At 48.4% G+C, this 22,020-nt stretch overlaps 1 pseudogene; it reads right to left on the bottom strand.

Moving 5' to 3' along the window:
* Positions 1–599: 599 nt before the first annotated feature.
* Positions 600–22,020, bottom strand: part of LOC123144205 (cell division cycle protein 48 homolog) — a 67,581-nt pseudogene continuing 46,160 nt past the window's right edge.

Here is a 22,020-nt window from a genome sequence, read left to right on the forward strand (position 1 = left end):
AAGTATTTGCCTTCATTCTTTAAAGTTCAATAAGAAAAGTTATCATGCAATTGTTTTGTGGCCGTTATATTAATCAGAAATTAATAAGGCCACTCAATTAAGTAAAATATTCAAGCGTATAAGTGTCCGAAAAACGAAAATAATAGAGGATCTTTCAGATCTTGTGCAGGAGCAGAGGGACGGTTCAGTTAACAGAAAAATAAGAAGAAATCATGTACACTTTCTTTGCCAGAAGAAGGAGATTCTGATTTCACGAATTGTATTTATATGATGTAAGTTCTTAGTTCTTACAAACGAAAATTATATACGTGAATGAAGGGATTCAACAATAAAAAGTGATCAACAAAGAGGAAGCAGAACAAAAACAGAGTCTATAATAATGTTCTAGTATTTCAGTTTCTATTAATATTCAGTTAACGCTTAGGCTAGTTTTCAGAGTCTAGGAAAGCACAACAAGGACCTTATTATTTATATGATGTATGTAAATTCTTATAAACAAAAATTAAATATACATGTAATGAGTGATGGACGAGAGGAAACAGAACAAAAACATAGCCTATAATATTTTGGCACTTCATTTTCTAACAATGGTTACTGGATCACTTGTACAGATCGTCTTCATCCTCATCAGATGCTACGATAGTGTCGGCAGGAGCTTCTGATGCTTGTGGCTGCGCCAGGAAGTGGAACTCCGTACCAAACCCCCTAGACCGCTGCAGCATCTGCGCGAAGGCCTGGTACTTCCTGATGTCGGTGTCGCTCACGCTCCTCCTTGCGTACTTCATCGACTGCTCAAAGTGAGGCGCCTTTATCTCAGCCACCTCCTCCTCTTCCTGCCCGCCGTCCACCTCCATGGTGTCTTTCCCCATCCTCTGCCTCTCCATGTCCTTTTCAATGTCTTCTCTGATGGCGTACTTGCACGCCCTCTGGCAGATCTCCATGATGTCTGCACCGCTAAAGCCGGCGGTGAACCTTGCGAGAGCACCGAGGTCCACGTCCTTGACCATGGGAGACTTCCTGAGGCAGGCCTTGAAGATCTAGTGCCGCGAGGCCTCGTCCGGCAAGGGGATGTAGATGAGCTGGTCCAGGCAGCCAGGACGGAGTAATGCCGAGTCAATAATGTCCGGCCTATTGGTGGCGCCGATGATGAAGATCGTCTTCTTGGCGTTCATGTCGTCCATCTCGGTGAGTAGCTGGTGTCGTGGTTCTGAGTCTGACAGTAGAATGGGGGTAGGGATGTAGAGGCAAGATCCTAGTTATGAAGGAGTTGTACACGCGAGTTTTACGAGTTCATGCCCTTCTCAGAGGAAGTAACAGCCCTACATCTCGGAGCCCGGAGGCGGTCGACTGGATTATATGCGTGTGTGTTACAGGGGGTGCGAACCCTTGTCCTTGAGGAGGGGGTGGCTTATATAGAGTTCACCAGACCCCTCTCGCCCTCAGTTACAAAGGGTTTAAGGTACATAAATATGGAGACGTTACTGGTAACGCATGTATTTAGGTGCTATAAATGACAATTAATCCTACAAGTAAATGCTCGACCGTTGTTCATGCAGAGTGACTTTAGCTCTTCTGCCCGTCGAGCCACTTTTGCGACGGTCGAATGAGATTGATTCTTTCGAGTGGAACATCTATGTTCGAGTGGATGATGGTACTCTTTGAATGATCCTGTCTTTAGGGTGCTGTCCTAGGGGAGGATGTCTAGGTCAGGTCCATGACCCTACCCTAGGTACATAGCTTCATCATTAGCCCCCGAATGGTTCAGGGTTCGAGTGGAGAAGGAGTTGATAACCCCTCCGATTCAGCCTTTGTGCTTTGGGAATATCTCGCCCAGAGGTCGAACGAACCTTCATGATGGCTTCAACTGCTTGTTCAGTCGCCTTGATCCATTCTTGGTTTTGTCGAGTGAACTTTTCGTTGTTAAGTTTCGAGTGTTGATATGGAATAAATCTTCCGTCTGGTGGGTTGTTCTGCCGTGTGTGGATTTCATGGGATTCGAATTTTGGGAAGCGCGCCGGGCGGGGGAGGCCGCGGTAATCGGGACGGATTAGGCAGGTCGCCTCGATTCCCGCGCCATCTTTTTTGCCACGTATCGCGCGCGTGACTGTTGCGGGATTTGATAAGATCGCCGGGGCCTACAAGTCAGTCACTCGGAAGTGTCCTTATATAAGGCACCGAACCAGGGCTTTTGAACAGTGCGCCCTCATTCCCCTTCCTCTTCCTCAGATTTCTCCGCTGCACCTGCTTCTGCTCTCGGCGCCATAGCTCCGCTCAGACTCGATTCACTGCCATGGGTAAGGAGAAGACGGTGGTGTTGGAGCGTGCGAAGAAGGCGACGACGAAGGCGAAAGGGAAGAGGACCAGCCGGGGTGGATCCTCGTTGAGGTCCGGCCTGCCGCCTGGCTGGATCCAGGGCGACTGGATCCGCTCGACGGTCAGACAGGATGACATCGGCGATCTGGTTGAGGGGGGACTGATCCCCCACGAATCGGCGCGGCTCTCGGGGAACGAGACTGAGCCGCGGCCTCAGGAGGGTGAGTGCGTTCTCCTCGCCATTCATGTCGACCGCAGATTTTCTTTGCCTCCCCACCCTTTCTTTCGTGGTTTCTTGAACTTCTTCGGGGCTCAACTCCACCACTTTACTCCAAACACCATCATGTACCTTGCTGCTTTCGTGTCCATGTGCGAGAATTTCTTGGGCTGCCGACCGCACTGGGGTCTCTTCAAGCACATATTCACATGTCGCTCCCAGACGGTCAAGAAGGCCAACCCGAGTGACGAGAAGACGCACGTGATACAGATGTGCGGGGGTCTTGGAATTCAAATGAGGAACAAGAGCACCTTCCCAGCTATGATCCTACCTGACTCGGTCCGGGGCTGGCAGTCGACCTGGTTTTACTGTAAGGACCAGCCAACCCCGGGTCAGTCGACTGGACTTTCTCCCTTTTCCATGGCTTGAGTGGAGAAGCCCTTCTCCTTGAGAGTGATCCCGGAAGAGAAGGTGCAGGTGAAGGTGTTGGTCGAGCGGGTCGTCCAACTTGTCCGTGACGGAGTGACTGGCATGGACCTGCTGGAGGTCTTCCTCAGTCACGCATCCAACCACTCCAAGCTCGTGACCATCCGATGTGGATGTACTCGGGACTCGAGGATTCCACTCGGATCCACCCGGAGGATGTTAGTGAGGACACAGTGGAGAAGTGGCTAAGAGGTATTACCGGCAACAAGGATAATCCCCGGGGGTCCAGGAGGGTGGTTCCATTCGACCATTCGCGCCAGCCAGAACAGGTACAATTCTGCATTGTCGAGTGTCTTCTTGATTTATTATGTAACATCTTGTTGACAGTCGACTGTCTTTATTTTGTTCATTGTCTTTTCAGGCTCTTATTGATATGTACTCGGTGCCCAATGGAGTGCAGGAGCAAAATGTCAAGGAAGGGGAGAGCATGGGCGAGAGTGGCAAGTGGCACTTGGATGCAGAGGAGGACGAGGAGAGCGACAACCTGAGTGACAAAGAAGAGGTCGACTCGCCTCCTCGCAGGGAAAGGAGGTCCAAGCACGCTCACGACCCAGCAAACACCCCTGACCTGGTGGCCGCACCGACTGGGCAGTCTTCAAAGCGCCCTCGGACGTCTTCTCCGGTGCCGATTGAGAAGGGAACGAAACAGCTCAAGACTGCGCCGCCTCCTGCGCCAAAACTATTGAAGGCCACATCCTCCAAACCGCCGAAGGCTTTGCCCAGAATCAAAGTGACCATTCCCACCATCTCCGGGTAATCATCTGACCCGCTCTTTTGGTCGACTCGAGCAATAGAACTTAACCGATTGAAAGTTGACATTTGCAGTGCTGCTACCTCTGGAACTTCTTCTCGCTAATACCGAGACGAGGAAATGGAAGATGCAGTTACCTCCAACCCAGGTAAAATTCTCGTGATCTTGTTCTTGATTATTTGGTCGATCAGATTTTGGCGATTCACTTGGGGTCGACTAATTTATTTGCATCCCCATCCAACGTTATCGAGCTTCCGGATGATGATGAAGATGTGGCTCCGAGGCCCAGAAAGAACAAAAAAGTAGCGGCTGGCAAGACATCTCAGCCGGGACTGACGACGGAACTAACTATCCAACAACATGAAGATGCAGGTGGGGCCTCTGTGACTTTTGTTGTCCCATTGTCGAGTGAGCACCCTGCATCGTCGATTGTACCAGTGTTTCCTTCAGCCGCCCAACCCCATGCCTCAGAGCTCCAAGCTGCCGCATCTGGGCCGTCTGCCCCTTTCTTCACCAACTATCATGTTCCGGAAAGCCAGTCGGACGCCACCGCGAAGGCTATCCGTCAGGCTAACGTGATGATGGAGCGGATGAAGACGGTGCACGAGAACAGCCAGGCTGCTTACGATGCCAGCGCGGCTCTTCGGGCCAGTGTCCAGGTAAGTTGGCTTTCGACTGACCTTGTTCTATTAGGATATGCTACCTGAAATATTTTCTTTCATACAATATCTTATTGTTTGCGTCGAATCTATCCACCCACTGGGTGTTTTGTTGTTTTTCGTATTTGCGCTCTGTCACTCGGCCTGGGCGAGTGGGATCTGAACCGGTGGGGGCACGCTAAGTGCACCCACTGGGTGTAGTCCCCGAGACCGCAGTCGACTGCGGGCAGTCGACTAGGGTCTGAGTACTTTTCACTTTCCTTTCTTCCACTCGACCCGGGCGGACCGGCCGAGTGGGATCTGAACCAGTGGGGGCACGTCAAGTGCACCCATTGGGTGTAGTCCCCGAGAATGCGGTCGACTGCTGGTAGTCGGACGGGGTCTGAATAGTTCTTCTCTCTTTCCTTCTTTTTTTACTCGATCCGGGCGGACCAGTTGAGTGGGGTCTGAATCAGTGGGGGCACGCCAAGTGCACCCGCTGGGTGTAGTCCTCGAGACCGCGGTCGACTGCGGGCAATCGGCTGGGGTCTGAGCAAACTTTTAAGTTTTATTCACTCGGAAGTAAATAATCTTTGATCTTGTCGATTGACATGTCTTTTACCTTCTGCAGAAATCTTGTACTCTCATTTCTAAGTTCACCGAATTTGAGGGGAAGCAGAGGCAACTTAACCTTGACTTGGAGCTGGCCCAACAAAAGTTGAAGAAAGCTCAAGATGAAGCTGCTGGTATGGAAGGTAACTGTAACGCCCCGAGACCGATGTGCCAGGTGTCCTCTAGTTATTCGCTGTTGTTGCCTTGTCATTGCTTGCGTGTCATGCATTGCATATCATGTCATCATGTGCATTTCATTTGCATACATGTTCGTCTCATGCATCCGAGCACTTTCCCCGTTGTCCGTTTTGCATTCCGATGCTCCTATCTCCTCCGGTGGTCATTTCTACCTTCTTTTCATGTGTGGGGGTTAAACATTTCCGGATTGGACCAAGACTTGCCAAGCGGCCTTGGTTTACTACCGGTAGACCGCCTGTCAAGTTTCATATCATTTGGACTTCGTTTGATACTCCAACGGTGAATCGAGGGACCGAGAAGGCCTCGTGTGTGTTGCAGCCCAACACCCTTCCAAAGTGGCCCAAAACCCACCTAAACCTCCTCCATCATCTCGGTCGTTCGATCACGATCGCGTGGCCGAAAACCGCACCTCATTTGGACTCTCCTAGCTCCCTCTACCTATAAATATGTGTCCCTCCCGGATTTTGCACGCAAATGAAACCCTAAAGATTTCCCCGCATGCCGCCGGACATGTCCGCGCCCGCCGGACGCGTCCAGCCGCCACCTCACTCCGGCGAATCACGTCGCGACACGTCATCACCACCGCCTCCCACCTCAAATCATGCCTCGCCAGCCGGCTGCTCTCTCTCTCCTCCGCCGCCGCGGCCCGCCCGGCCCGGATCTCGCCGGCCGCACCGCCCGGGTGCCCGAGACGTCGCGCCGCCCATCAGCCGCTGACTCCGCCGCCGGAGCATCGTCGGACTCCGCCGTCTTTGCCGGAGTTGCTCGCCGCCGGCCACCGCATCCCGCCGCCTTGCTCGCACGCCGCCTTCGCGCCTCGCCCCGGCCGCTCGCCGGAGCGCCGCAACCCGCGCATCACCCCGCCCGCACCATGGGCCCACTGCTCGCCGGAGTGCTTCACGCTCGCTAGAGCGCCGCGGCCTGCCCTCGTCGAAGCTCCGCCATCCCGCCGCTGCTCGCCCATGGGGCCCGAGCGCCGCCATCTTGGACGGATCCGGACCCGGGGAGCCAAGCCCCGCCGGACCCGCCGCTCCTTTGCCTTCCCTGCCTCGCCGGAGTTCCTCCAACCGCCTCACCGGAGTCCGTGCCTCGCCGGAGAAGAAGGTGGACCGGATCCACCGGGAGTCCAACCAAATGGCCTCCCCGCGTCCCAATCCATTCCGTCCCGGATCCCTCCGTCCCGCATTGACTTTCGCGGAGGTATAATTTCACTAAGTCCTCGAGATTTCCATGTTTTAAATGCCCTTGTTCATCATGTCGTAACTCCGCATCCGTAGCTCCGTTTTGGGCGTGTAGCATTTGGGGTAGTCTTCTTTTATTTTGGTTCCGTAGTCGGGCCTTGATTGTATTTGGTTGATGTAATGCTTTATTCATGTATTGTGTGATGTGGCGATTGTAAGCCAATTATGTATCTTTTTCCCTCATGTATTACATGGATTGTGTGAAGATTACCTCTCTTACGACATTGCTTTCAATGCGGTTATGCATCTAAGTCGTGCTTCGACACGTGGGAGATATAGCCGTATCGAGGGCGTTACAAGTTGGTATCAGAGCCTTCCCCGACCTTAGGAGCCCCCACTGCTTGATCGAATTAGCTGACATTGTTGAGTCTAGAAAAATGTTTTGAGTCAATTAGGAATTATATATCGGAGAGTTAGGAATTCTTTTTACTCCTCAGTCCCTTCATCGCTCTGGTAAGGCATCCTGACATAGAGTTTTGACTCTTCTCTTCTCAAATTTCACCAAAAAAAAATTTAGGATCACGCGGGTATCTTGGAATCGTTCCGATGGTTTTGTGACGAGAACTTTGTTCTTGGTGCCTCCTGACATTTAGGGGTTGTGGCAGTATCCCAAGGAGTTGAGCTCCGAGGTGTTGTCGTCACAATTTTATCGTTGCAGTTCTGGAATACCTGAGTTTAGTACGCCGACATCGAAAATCTCTTTTATGCAGTTCGTTGGTGAGATAACCTCGACGCCACCCAGTACTGGGGCGGGAGTTCGGGAGTATTGCCATAACTTGTATAACGGATGCTTTTTGAAGGTTGAGGTAGATGATTTCCGAAGGTTTCTTGGTTATGTGTTGAAGGATGGATACAGCTGGATGTAGGATTTGCTAGTTTGGGTGAGATATTATGCTTCCCCTGTATCCCCAACACCTGATTGCATAACCGGCAAAAATTCGGGAGTTTATAAGTGGGAATTCAAGTAGCTCTTAGGATATCTTTCCGACAGATGTATGATTTGAAATTGGGGTTCGACGTCTAGTGGTCCGCCTATTCACGGTTGGTTTTACAGTGGTCTCGTTGTGTCTTAAAGAGTCCTTGGCTATGCCGACTCGGGGACGCTTCATATGTCATGTGCACTGCCTTGTACATGATGGTGCTGTACGATCGAGCCCGTGTAGGCCCCACCACGAAAACTTCGGACGAAATCTCTATCGTATGTTTGTTCCGGCTTATTCTGCAAGCCAATTCTGTGTTTTGTTTTGAGTTGTGGTATTCGAGTTGCTTCGAAGTCAAATGTTGATTCCATACCTGTTCCTAAGCGGTGTTCTCATACTCCGATGTGAATACTAATCCTTCTTGATAATCGAGATTGTCATGTAAATCTTGTTCCATCGGTGTGTTTCTCTTCAAGTGGATCCGATCATTTCAACATCCGCAAGATCAAGTATCAGTTCTTCTCAATGGTGTTTGTTTCATCCGTCTCCAAGTTGCCTTTGTTTTTCCCTCCCACCCACCCTTTTTCTTCAAGGACTCAGATTTCTTAATCAAGTATCCTTTGATTCATGTGAAGTCTCTCCATTCTTTCCTTCATGTTCGTGTCCGGTGATTCTCATGAAGATTCTAACGGAGCTTCAAGTTCGTCACCCTTCACTCATTTTTTCTTCTCCGGTGGTTTAAATTCAAGTGTTATTGATCATATCTTTCTCCTCGTTTCAAATACCTTCTCATACCGGTGCACCTCATAATAATTTACTTCTCGCTATTCATTTGTTCGGGAGTGCTGAAGATATCTTAGAAGGCTCTTCTTGTCTTTCAAGATCAGTTCAACCTTTCTCGAGGTTGTTATCTCATTCAAGTCTTTTAATTCAACCTGTGCATTCTCTCTTTTAAATTGTTCAACGGTGTTTTTTTTAGTGGGCCCTAACCCACAGGTCTTTTCCCAGGATCTTACCTGACTCTTCTAATTTTTCCCGGAGCTAGCCTAAATTCTTTCGAAGTTTGACGTAAGAATGAATTTTCATCAGTCAGAGGGTTTCTCCAAGATCTTTCAAATTCTTTTCATCATTGGCTCAACCTCTTTGTTTCGATTCTTCCGGAGTGTCTAAACAATTCATGGTGGTATTTCTCGTCGTAATTCAAAATTTGAAGACCGAAGAAGATTTTCTCTCAATCCTGCTCCATTCTCTTCAAGATTCGTGATTCTAGCTTATTGCCATCCCATCATAATTGTTTTGATTATGAGAATTCTTTTCACCCATTCGGAGTAATTCAGGAGTCTTTTCAGTTTGTTTATATGAAGGCCATCAATTCAGGATTATTCATTCCAGCTTTCAGCTCTCATTCTCCAAATCTAACCGGTGCATCATTCAAGTATATTCTCTAATCAGTTCATGATCTCTTTGTTCTCTTGTATCTAAACTCTCTCATGTATTTTCGTTCATTCTCAATTCTTACGGTGGTTCTTCCAAGATTTTGTCTTCCTTCGTTCATCATATCAATTTATTCGTTGTTTCAACCTGACCGATGGTTCATGGAAGACCTTTCCAAGTTGACGCTATATCTATCTTAATCCTTTCTACGAGAATAAGTAATATGCCAAATCCGTTGTTTGTCATCAATTTAATTAGTGAAGGATATGCTTAATATAATTCTTATTCTTGTCCCATCCAAGTGATTAATTCTTTTTTCCGGAGTGGTTCATCATATCATATTCTCAGTTCGAGATGCTTTACCTTTTTCTTTCCCGGAGTTCCAAGCTCTATTTATCACGAAGATCCATCTAAATCGTTACAAGGATTCAACTTGTGTTTTCAACTTCTCTTTCCTTTCATTTGACCATTCTTTTGTTTACCGGAGTTCTTCATGAAGGTTCTACATGATGGTTCATCAAGGATTTAATCCCTTCTCGAAGTGCTCATCAAGATTCTTTTTAGAGGAACTCAAGCATTCTTTATCTGGCATTTTAAAGTGCAATTCTTTCAACCATATCGTTTGAGGTGGTATTATGTCATTCTTGATAACTTGAGTTCGTGTCTCATTATTCACATGTTGTTAAGAATGAGCTATTTTAAAGCCATCAATCTCGTCATTGGAATTATCTTGAGCTATATTTCACCTAAAACCGTCCCTAAGGATTGTTGCTATTTATGGTGCTCATATAAGACCCAAGTTCTTCTTTCATCCTTCCGGTCAAATAAGTTTCTCGTCTCCTTGTTCTTATCAATCCAATTCTTTTTCCCGTGAGTGGCAGGTTGTCACCTCATAATCGGAGATGTATTCCATAAGACCATATCAAGCTTATTTTTTCGTTGTTGGTTTTTCCAACAAGTCCGTTCTAGCATTTGTTGTAAGCGTGCTCCCTCAAGATCCTGTTTCCCTTCGCTCATTCCATTCCATTCCATTCTATTCTTTTGTTCCGGAGTCATGGTGATGTTTTCTCTCTTCTCTCATCATCTTGGATAGTGTTCTTTTCGTGCCTATCCATTTAACCGGAGTGTTGTGCCCTTTTGCTCAAGTTCTTTTTGCCTTATCAAGCCTTGCATCTCTTTTCAACCGGAGTGCTGCCCGAATTTGTTCTTACTTGTTCCTCTTTCTTAACGGAGTGCTTTCAACTTCGTTCATCTCCGTTGTATTATTCTCCCGGAGTGGCTTAACCTCTTCAAGGTTCGTGGTTTCACTCGTTTGTCAATGAAGCAACTTAGTTTTACCTCTCCTCTTTTCTCTTCCGTTGTTCCTCCGGTGCCATTCTAGATCTCGGGACGAGATCCTCTCGTAGTGGTGGAGTGTTGTAACGCCCCGAGACCGATGTGCCAGGTGTCCTCTAGTTATTCGCTGTTGTTGCCTTGTCATTGCTTGCGTGTCATGCATTGCATATCATGTCATCATGTGCATTTCATTTGCATACGTGTTCGTCTCATGCATCCGAGCATTTTCCCCATTGTCCGTTTTGCATTCTGGCGCTCCTATCTCCTCCGGTGGTCATTTCTACCTTCTTTTCATGTGTGGGGGTTAAACATTTCCGGATTGGACCGAGACTTGCCAAGCGGCCTTGGTTTACTACCGGTAGACCGCCTGTCAAGTTTCGTATCATTTGGACTTCGTTTGATACTCCAACGGTGAACCGAGGGACCGAGAAGGCCTCATGTGTGTTGCAGCCCAACAGCCTTCCAAAGTGTCCCCAAACCCACCTAAACCTCCTCCATCATCTCGGTCGTTCGATCACGATCGCGTGGCCGAAAACCGCACCTCATATGGACTCTCCTAGCTCCCTCTACCTATAAATATGTGTCCCTCCCGGATTTTGCACGCAGATGAAACCCTAAAGATTTCCCTACACGCCGCCGGACGCGTCCAGCCGCCACCTCACTCCGGCGAATCACGTCGCGACACGTCATCACCACCGCCTCCCACCTCCAATCATGCCTCGCCACCTCATCCGGCCGGCTCCTCTCTCTCTCCTCCGCCGCCGCGGCCCTGCGGGCCCAGGCGCGGCCCGCCCGGCCCGGATCTCGCCGGCCGCACCACCCGGGTGCCCGAGACGTCGCGCCGCCCATCAGCCGCCGACTCCGCCGCTGGAGCATCGCCGGACTCCGCCATCTTTGCCGGAGTTGCTTGCCGCCGGCCACCGCATCCCGCCGCCTTGCTCGCACGCCGCCTTCGCGCCTCGCCCCGGCCGCTCGCCGGAGCGCCGCAACCCGCGCATCGCCCCGCCCGCACCATGGGCCCCCTGCTCGCCGGAGTGCTTCACGCTCGCCAGAGCGCCGCGGCCTGCCCTCGTCGAAGCTCCGCCATGCCGCCGCTGCTCGCCCACGGGCCCGAGCGCCGCCATCTTGGACAGATCCGGACCCGGGGAGCCAAGCCCCACCGGACCCGCCGCTCCTTTGCCTTCCCTGCCTCGCCGGAGTTCCTCCAACCGCCTCACCGGAGTTCATGCCTCGCCGGAGAAGAAGGTGGACCGGATCCACCGGGAGTCCAACCAAACGGCCTCCTCGCGTCCCGATCCATTCCGTCCCGGATCGCTCCATCCCGCGTTGACTTTCATGGAGGTATAATTTCACTAAGTCCCCGAGATTTCCATGTTTCAAATGCCCTTGTTCATCATGTCGTAACTCCGCATCCGTAGCTCCATTTTGGGCGTGTAGCATTTGGGGTAGTCTTCTTTTATTTTGGTTCCGTAGTCGGACCTTGATTGTATTTGGTTGATGTAATGCTTTATTCATGTATTGTGTGATGTGGCGATTGTAAGCCAACTATGTATCTCTTTCCCTCATGTATTACATGGATTGTGTTAAGATTACCTCTCTTGCGACATTGCTTTCAATGCGGTTATGCCACTAAGTCGTGCTTCGACATGTGGGAGATATAGCCGCATCGAGGGCGTTACAGTAACTGCATGTCAACTATTCACATTGATCGTCTTTTTTAAAATATTTCTTCGATCTCTTGTTTGATCTGATTGCTTATCTTGCAGAGAAAATGAGGTTGGCTCTGGAAAAGAAGGACTTGGACCTTGCGGCTGCGCAGAAGGAGGCTCAAGATAAGACTGCTCTTGCAGACCAGTAGCTGGCTTCGGTCGGAGTGCTGGAAGAAGAAGTAAGCAAGCTGAAGTCCTCTCTCACTGAATCCAACCGAGAGGTAACTCGTCTGAAGAAGGATAAGATGGCTCTGAATGAGAAGTTGGAGTTTATGACTCGCAAGAAAAATGACGTGGAAGCTTATTTCAGAACTCTTGCCAAGAAGCTCTATCTTATGCTGGAAGGTACTCCTTTTAATCCGACTGCTTTACTGCTTGCGAGTTAATCCTGTCCAGTCGACTCACTAACTCTTTGACTACAAAATTCTGCCAAAACTTTGACGAGGAAACTGGATGGATCGAGACGGGTTTAGACCCTATCGTTTCTCCAGTCGGCGACGAGGTTGCCATGAATGTGCTTCGACTGGAATCCCGTGTCGCCAGTGTCAAAAGTTACCTCGCTCGTCTGAAGGTGGCAGTTTCATGGATCGACTCCTCACTCTGGCCAAGGTGACGCTTCAAAATGACCTCGAATCTCTGATGACTCGGCTGAACGAGGTTCCTGGTCGAGTGCAAGAGTGGAAGAAGTCCTCTGCCCAGTGTGGTGCTGATGTGGCGTTGTCCTTGGTAAGAGTCCACTGCAAAGAAGCTCGCGAAGACAAGCTGGCGGCGATCAAGGTCACCAACACCAAAAGGCACGATTTCCAGTCCTTTATGGAGACTTTCATAGCTGCCGCCACTCGGATTGCAGATGGAATCGACTTGGACGAATTCGTTGAACCTACCAGCCCTCCTCCTGCCGAATGAACAAACTTTGAGATTTAAACTTGCCTTAAATTTGCCTCGGGATGCCAAGTGGTTGATGTAACCATTAAACTCCTTCGGGCATGATGCTCGAATACTTTTGATCCGTCGCCTGGAATTTTTTGGATCTATCTGAACTTGGTTTATTTCTGAATATGTTTGTATTTGCCTTCACATGGAATTTGCTCTTTGGGATGTACCTGAAGTGGAGAGTTCAATCAACTTGTGCCTCGTCGTCCCTGTGGGCAGGGATGGGGCGCACGTTGTATTTGTGGCGTAGCTCGGAGAAGAAGGTCGCGGTCGACCTGGACCTCGTCGTCCTTGCGGATGGGGATGGAGCGTTCGTTGTACTTGTGGTGTAGCTCGGAGTAGAAGGCCGCGGTCGACCTGCACCTCGTCGTCCTTGCGGATGGGGATGGAGCATACGTTGTACTTGTGGCGTAGTCCGGATTTTACAAACTTAGGCGAGTACTCGACTGCAGCTAAGCCCCCGAGTGAGAGGATTGCTCACCACTCGGTAGGACTTTAAACTTAGGCGAGTACTGGACTGCAGCTAAGCCCCCGAGTGGGAGGGTTGCTCGCCACTTGGTAGGATTTTACAAACTTAGGTGAGTACTGGAATGCAGCTAAGCCCCCGAGTGAGAGGGTTGCTCACCACTCGATAGGATTTTACAAACTTAGGCGAGTACTGGACTACAGCTAAGCCCCCAAGTGGGAGGGTTCCTCACCACTCGGTAGGATTTTACAAACTTAGGCGAGCACTGGACTGCAGCTAAGCCCCCGAGCGGGAGGGTTGCTCACCACTCAGTAGGATTTTTTTTTAAACTTAGGCGAGTACTGGACTGCAGCTAAGCCTCCGAGTGGGAGGGTTGCTCACCACTCGGTAGGATTTTACAACCTTAGGCGAGTACTGGACTGCAGCTAAGCCCCCGAGCGGGAGGGTTGCTCACCACTCGGTTGGATTTTTTTAAAACTTAGGCGAGTACTGGACTGCAGCAAAGCCTCCGAGCGGGAGGGTTGCTCACCACTCGGTAGGATTTTAAACTTAGGCGAGTACTGGACTGCAGCTAAGCCCCGAGTGGGAGGGTTGCTCACCACTCGGTAGGATTTTACAAACTTAGGCGAGTACTGGACTGCAGCTAAGCCCCCGAGCGGGAGGGTTTCTCACCACTCGGTAGGATTTTACAAACTTAGGCGAGTACTGGACTGCAGCTAAGCCCCCGAGCGGGAGGGTTGCTCACCACTCGGTAGGATATTTTTTTAACTTAGGCGAGTACTAGACTGTAGCTAAGCCTCTGAGTGGGAGGGTTGCTCACCACTCGGTAGGATTTTACAAACTTAGGCGAGTACTGGACTGCAGCTAAGCCCCCGAGCGGGAGGGTTGCTCATCACTTGGGAGGATTTTTTTAAACTTAGGCGAGTATTGGACTACAGCTAAGCCTCCGAGTGGGAGGGTTGCTCACCACTCGGTAGGATTTTAAACTTAGGCGAGTACTGGACTACAGCTAAGCCCCCGAGCGGGAGGGTTGCTCACCACTCGGTAGGATATTTTTTTAACTTAGGCGAGTACTAGACTGTAGCTAAGCCTCTGAGTGGGAGGGTTGCTCACCACTCGGTAGGATTTTACAAACTTAGGCGAGTACTGGACTGCAGCTAAGCCCCCGAGCGGGAGGGTTGCTCATCACTTGGGAGGATTTTTTTAAACTTAGGCGAGTATTGGACTACAGCTAAGCCTCCGAGTGGGAGGGTTGCTCACCACTCGGTAGGATTTTAAACTTAGGCGAGTACTGGCCTGCATCTAAGCCCCCGAGTGAGAGGGTTGCTCACCACTCGGTAGAATTTTTTAATCTTAGGCGAAACGGATTCGCAGCTAAGCCCCCGAGTGAGAGGCTTGCTCACCACTCGGTAGGATTTTCTTTTGAACTTAGGCGAAACGGATTCGCAGCTAAGTCACCCACTGGGGGATTTCAGACGCAAATAAAAGCAACAACAATCGTTTAAGAGGACTGTAAAGCTCTTGTCTTTGATAAACAAATTACTAAGGTATTTCTTATTACATTTTATTCGAACGAGTACTTAAGTATAAAAGGGGTGGAGCAGCTCCGCATTCCAAGCCCGTGGCTCGTCCTTCTTATGCTCGACATCATAAAGGTGGTATGCTCCATTGTGGAGCACTCTGGTGACAATGAAGGGACCTTCCCAAGCCGGGGCGAGCTTGTGTGGTTTCTGTTGATCCACTCGAAGAACCAAACCAAGTCACCCTCTTGAAAGGCTCGACCCTTCACGTGTCTAGCATGGAATCAACGCAAGTCTTGTTGATAAATGGTCGACCATATCAAAGCCATCTCCCTTTCCTCCTCTAGGAGGTCGACTACGTCTTGCCAAGCTTGTTCTGCTTCATCTTCAGAGAAAAGCTCAACTCGTGGTGCATTATGAAGCAAGTCACTCGGTAGAACAGCTTCAGCCCCATAGACCAAGAAGAATGGAGTTCGACCAGTCGACCGATTGGGAGTTGTCCTCAATCCCCAGAGAACTGATGGAAGTTCATCAACCCAGGCGCCCGCTGCATGCTTGAGATCTCGCATCAGTCGGGGTTTTAGTCCTTTGAGAATCAGGCCATTTGCTCTTTCCGCTTGTCCATTCGACTCGGGATGGGCGACTGAAGCATAGTCGACTCGTGTGCCTTGTGAGGCTCAAAAGGTTCTGAACTCATCAGAATCGAAGTTTGATCCGTTGTCAGTGATGATGCTATGCGGAACTCCATATCTGAATATCAACTCTCTGATGAAGCTGGCAGCAGTATTAGCTTCAAGATTCTTAATAGGCTTGGCTTCGATCCATTTGGTAAACTTGTCGACTGCTACAAGCACGTGAGTGAAGCCACTCCTACCAGTCCTCAGTGGACCAACCATGTCCAATCCCCAAATAGCAAAGGGCCAGACGAGTGGAATGGTCTTCAGGGCTGATGCAGGTTTGTGCGACATATTGGAGTAGAACTGGCAGCCTTCACATCTGTCGACTATATCTTTCGCCATTTCATTTGCTCGTGGCCAATAAAATCTAGCTCGATATGCTTTAGCCACGATGGTCCGAGAGGACGCATGGTGACCATAGGTCCCCAAATGGATGTCATGGAGGGTCACTCGGCCTTCTTCTGGTGTTATGCATTTCTGGCTGACCCTAGTTGCACTTTCTCTGAATAGTTGTCCTCTTATTACAGTAAAGGCTTTGGATCGACGGACGATCTGTCGAGCCTCTTCTTCATCCTCTGGGAGCTCTTTCCTAAGGATATATGCAATGTATCGCACTGTCCAGTCGGGAGTGATGACCAACACCTCCATGATCAAGTCGACCACGGCTGGGACCTCGACTTCAGTCGGATCTGTGGCACTCTTAGGCTGCGGGGGCTCTTCAGCGAAGGGATCTTCTTGAACTGAAGGTGCATGAATATGCTCCAGGAACACATCACTGGGAATAGCTTCTCTCTTGGAGCCTATCTTTGCTAAATCATCTGTTGCTTGATTTTTCAGTCGAGGTACATGATGGAGCTCTAACCCCTCAAACTTCTTTTCCAACTTCCTCACCGTGTTGCAGTAACCAGTCATGGCTGGGCTTCTGACATCCCACTCCTTCATCACTTGATTGACTACCAAATCTGAGTCGCCATAGACCATGAGGCAATGGACGCCGAGTGAGATGGCCATACGCAACCCATACAAGAGTGCTTCATATTCTACTTCGTTATTGGAGGAATCAAAGTCAATCTAGAGGACATATCTGAGCTTGTCTCCTCGGGGGGATACCAGTACCACCCCAGCACCGGAACCATTCAGCATCTTGGAACCATCAAAGAACATGGTCCAGTGCTCTGAGTGAACTTGGGTCCGCAGTTGTTGTTCAATCTGTTGGAAATATGCCCTAGAGGCAATAATAAATTAGTTATTATTATATTTCCTTGTTCATGATAATCGTTTATTATCCATGCTAGAATTGTATTGATAGGAAACTCTGATACATGTGTGGATACATAGACAACACCATGTCCCTAGTAAGCCTCTAGTTGACTAGCTCGTTGATCAATAGATGGTTACGGTTTCCTGACCATGGACATTGGATGTCATTGATAACGGGATCACATCATTAGGAGAATGATGTGATGGACAAATACCCAATCCTAAGCCTAGCACAAGATCATGTAGTTCGTATGCTAAAGCTTTTCTAATGTCAAGTATCATTTCCTTAGACCATGAGATTTTACAACTCCTGGATACTGTAGGAGTGCTTTGGGTGTGCCAAACGTCACAACATAACTGGGTGGCTATAAAGGTACACTACAGGTATCTCCGAAAGTGTCTGTTGGGTTGGCACGAATCGAGACTGGGATTTGTCACTCCGTGTAAACGGAGAGGTATCTGTGGGCCCACTCGGTAGGACATCATCATAATGTGCACAATGTGATCAAGGAGTTGATCACGGGATGATGTGTTACGAAATGAGTAAAGAGACTTGCCGGTAACGAGATTGAACAAGGTATCGGGATACCGACGATTGAATCTCGGGCAAGTATCGTACTGCTAGACAAAGGGAATTGTATACAGGATTGATTAAGTCCTTGACATCATGGTTCATCTGATGAGATCATCATGGAACATGTGGGAGCCAACATGGGTATCTAGATCCCGCTGTTGGTTATTGACCGGAGAGTCATCTCGGTCATGTCTGCATGTCTCCCGAACCCGTAGGGTCTACACACTTAAGGTTCGGTGATGCTAGGGTTATAGAGATATTAGTATGCGGTAACCCGAAAATTGTTCGGAGTCCCGGATGAGATCCCGGACGTCACGAGGAGTTCCGGAATGGTCCGGAGGTAAAGAATTATATATAGGAAGTGCTATTTCGGCCATCGGGACAAGTTTCGGGGTCACCGGTATTGTACCGGGACCACCGGAAGGGTCCCGGGGGTCCACCGGGTGGGGCCACCCACCCCGGGGGGGGGGCACATGGGCTGTAGGAGTGTGCACCTTGGCCTATATGGGCCAAGGGCACCAGCCCCAAGAGGCCCATGTGCCAAGAGATAAGGAAAGGAAGAGTCCTAAAGGGGGAAGGCACCTCCGAGGTGCCTTGGGGAGGATGGACTCCTCCCTGGCCGCACCCTTCCTTGGAGGAAGGGCCAAGGCTGTGCCCCCCCTCTCCCTTGGCCCTATATATAGTGGGGGGAAGGGAGGGCAACCTAACCTAAGCCCTGGCGCCTCCCTCTCCCTCCCATGACACATCTCCCTCCTCCCGCAGCGCTTGGCGAAGCCATGTTGGAATCCCACTACTTCCACCACCACGCCGTCGTGCTGCTGGATCTCTATCAACCTCTCCTCCCCCCTTGCTGGATCAAGAAGGAGGAGACGTTGCTGCTCCGTACGTGTGTTGAACGCGGAGGTGCCGTCCGTTCAGCGCTAGGATCATCGGTGATTTGGATCACGACGAGTACGACTCCATCAACCTCGTTCTCTTGAACGCTTCCGCGCGTGATCTACAAGGGTATGTAGATCCACTCCTCCCTCGTTGCTAGATGACTCCATAGATAGATCTTGGTGACACGTAGGAAAATTTTGAATTTTTGCTACGTTCCCCAACAGTGGCATCATGAGCTAGGTCTATGCGTAGTTTCTATGCACGAGTAGAACACAAAGTAGTTGTGGGCGTTGATTTTGTTCAATATGCTTACCGTTACTAGTCCAATCTTGATTCGACGGCATTGTGGGATGAAGCGGCCCGGACCGACCTTACACGTACTCTTACGTGAGACTGGTTCCACCGACTAACATGCACTAGTTGCATAAGGTGGCTAGCGGGTGTTTGTCTCTCCCACTTTAGTCGGATCGGATTCGATGAAAAGGGTCCTTATGAAGGGTAAATAGCAATTGGCATATCACGTTGTGGTTTTTGCGTAGGTAAGAAACGTTCTTGCTAGAAACCCATAGCAGCCACGTAAAACATGCAAACAACAATTAGAGGACGTCTAACTTGTTTTTGCAGGGTATGCTATGTGATGTGATATGGCCAAAGGATGTGATGAATGATATATGTGATGTATGAGATGATCATGTTCTTGTAATAGGAATCAGGACTTGCATGTCGATGAGTATGACAACCGGCAGGAGCCATAGGAGTTGTCTTTATTTATTATATGACCTGCGTGTCATTGAACAACGCCGTGTAATTACTTTACTTTATTGCTAACCGTTAGCTGTAGTAGTAGAAGTAATAGTTGGCGAGACAACTTCATGAAGACACGATGATGGAGATCATGATGATGGAGATCATGGTGTCATGCCGGTGACAACGATGATCATGGAGCCCCGAAGATGGAGATCAAAAGGAGCAAAATGATATTGGCCATATCATGTCACTATTTGATTGCATGTGATGTTTATCATGTTTATACATCTTATTTGCTTAGAACGACGGTAGTAGATAAGATGATCCCTCATTAAAATTTCAAGAAAGTGTTCCCCCTAACTGTGCACCGTTGTGAAAGTTCGTCGTTTCGAAGCACCACGTGATGATCGGGTGTATAGATTCTTACGTTCGAATACAACGGGTGTAGACGAGCCTAGCATGTACAGACATGGCCTCGGAACACATGCGAAACACTTAGGTTAACTTGACGAGCCTAGCATGTACAGACATGGCCTCGGAACACAAGAGACCGAAAGGTCGAGCATGAGTCGTATGGTAGATACGATCAACATGAAGATGTTCACCGATGTTGACTAGTCCGTCTCATGTGATGATCGGACACGGCCTAGTTGACTCGGATCATGTAATCACTTAGATGACTAGAGGGATGTCTATCTGAGTGGGAGTTCATAAGATGAACTTAATTATCCTGAACATAGTCAGAAGGTCTTCGCAAATTATGTCGTAGCTCGCGCTTCAGTTCTACTGTTTAGATATGTTCCTAGAGAAAATTTAGTTGAAAGTTGATAGTAGCAATTATGCGGACTAGGTCCGTAAACTGAGGATTGTCCTCATTGCTTCATAGAAGGCTTATGTCCTTAATGCACCGCTCAGTGTGCTGAACCTCGAACGTTGTCTGTGGATGTTGCGAACATCTGACATACACATTTTGATAACTACGTGATAGTTTAGTTAAACGGATTAGAGTTGAGGCACCGAAGACGTTTTGAAACATCGCGAAACATATGAGATGTTTCGAGGGCTGAAATTGGGATTTCAGGCTTGTGCCCACGTCAAGAGGTATAAGACCTCCGACGATTTTCTTAGCCTGCAAACTAAGGAGAAAAGCTCAATTGTTGAGCTTGTGCTCAGATTGTCTGAGTACAACAATCATTTGAATCGAGTGGGAGTTGATCTTCCAGATGAGATAATGATGTTTCTCCGAAGTCATTACCACCAAGCTGCTAGAGCTTCGTGATGAACTATAATATATCAGGGACATATATGATGATCCTTGAGATATTCGCGATGTTTGACACCACAAAAGTAGAAATCAAGAAGGAGCATCAATTGTTGATGGTTGGTGAAACCACTAGTTTCAAGAAGGGTAAGGGCAAGAAAGGGATACTTCATGAAACGACAAGTCAGTTGCTGCTCAAGTGAAGAAACCCAAAGTTGAACCCAAGCCCGAGACTAAGTGCTTCTGTAATAAGGGGACCAGCCACTGGAGCAGAATTACCCTAGATACTTGGTAGATGAGAAGGCTGGCAAGGTCGATAGGAGTATATTGGATATACATTGTGTTAATGTGTACTTTACTAGTACTCCTAGTAGCACCAGGGTATTAGATACCGGTTCGGTTGCTAAGTGTTAGTAACTCGAAATAAAAGCTACAGAATAAACGGAGACTAGCTAAAGGTGAGCTGACGATATGTGTTGGAAGTGTTTCCAAGGTTGATATGATCAAGCATCGCACGCTCCCTCTACCATCGAGATTGGTATTAAAACCTAAATAATTGTTCTTTGGTGTTTGCGTTGAGCATAGACATGATTGGATTATGTCTATCGCGATACGGTTATTCATTTAAGGAGAATAATGGTTACTCTATTTATTTGAATAATACCTTCAATGGTCTTAAGCCTAAAATGAATGGTTTATTGAATCTCGATCGTAGTGATACACATGTTCATGCCAAAAGATATAGGATAGTAATGATAGAACCACCTACTTGTGGCACTGCCACTTAAGTCATATCGGTATAAAACGCATGAAGAAGCTCCATGTTGATGGATCTTTGGACTCACTCATTTTTGAAAAGTTTGAGACATGCGAACCATGTCTATTGGTGTATATGCATGAAGAAACTCCATGCAAATGGACCGTTTGGACTCACTTGATTTTGAATCACTTGAGACATGCAAATCATACCACATGGGCAAGATGACTGAAAGCCTCATTTTCAGTAAAATGGAACTAGAAAGCAACTTGTTGGAAGAAATACATCTTGATGTGTGCAGTCCAATGAGTGTTGAGGCGTGTAGTGGATATCGTTATGTTCTTACTTCACAGATGATTTGAGTAGATGTTGAGTATATTTACTTTATAAATCACGAGTCTGAATTATTGAAAGGTTCAAGTAATTTCAGGGTGAAGTTGAAAGATCATCATGACAAGAGGATAAAATATCTATGATATGATCATAGAGATGAATATCTGAATTATGAGTTTGGCACAAAATTAAGACATTGTGGAAATTGTTTCACAACTAATACAGCCTGGAACACCATAGTGTGATGGTGTGTCCGAACATCATAACTGCACCCTATTGGATATGATGCATACCATGATATCTCTTATCGAATTACCACAATAGTTTATGGGTTAGGCATTAGAGACAACCACATTCACTTTAAAAGGGGCACCACATAATTCTGATGAGATGACACCATATGAACTATGGTTTAGGGAAACCTAAGCTGTCATTTCTTAAAAGTTTGGGGCTGCGACGCTTATGTGAAAAAGTTTCAGGCTGATAAGCTCGAACCCAAAGCGGATAAATGCATCTTCATAGGACACCCAAAACAGTTGGGTATACCTCCTGTCTCAGATTCGAAAGCAATAAGGGATTGTTTCTAGAATCAGGTCCTTTCTCGAGGAAAAGTTTCTCTCGAAAGAATTGAGTGGGAGGGTGGTGGAGACTTGATGAGGTTATTGAACCGTCTCTTCAACTAGTGTGTGGCAGGGCACAGGAAGTTGTTCCTGTGGCACCTACACCAATTGAAGTGGAAGCTTATGATAGTGATCATGA

The sequence above is a fragment of the Triticum aestivum genome, chromosome 1A (genome assembly GCF_018294505.1).
Source record: "Triticum aestivum cultivar Chinese Spring chromosome 1A, IWGSC CS RefSeq v2.1, whole genome shotgun sequence".
NCBI lineage: Eukaryota > Viridiplantae > Streptophyta > Magnoliopsida > Poales > Poaceae > Triticum > Triticum aestivum.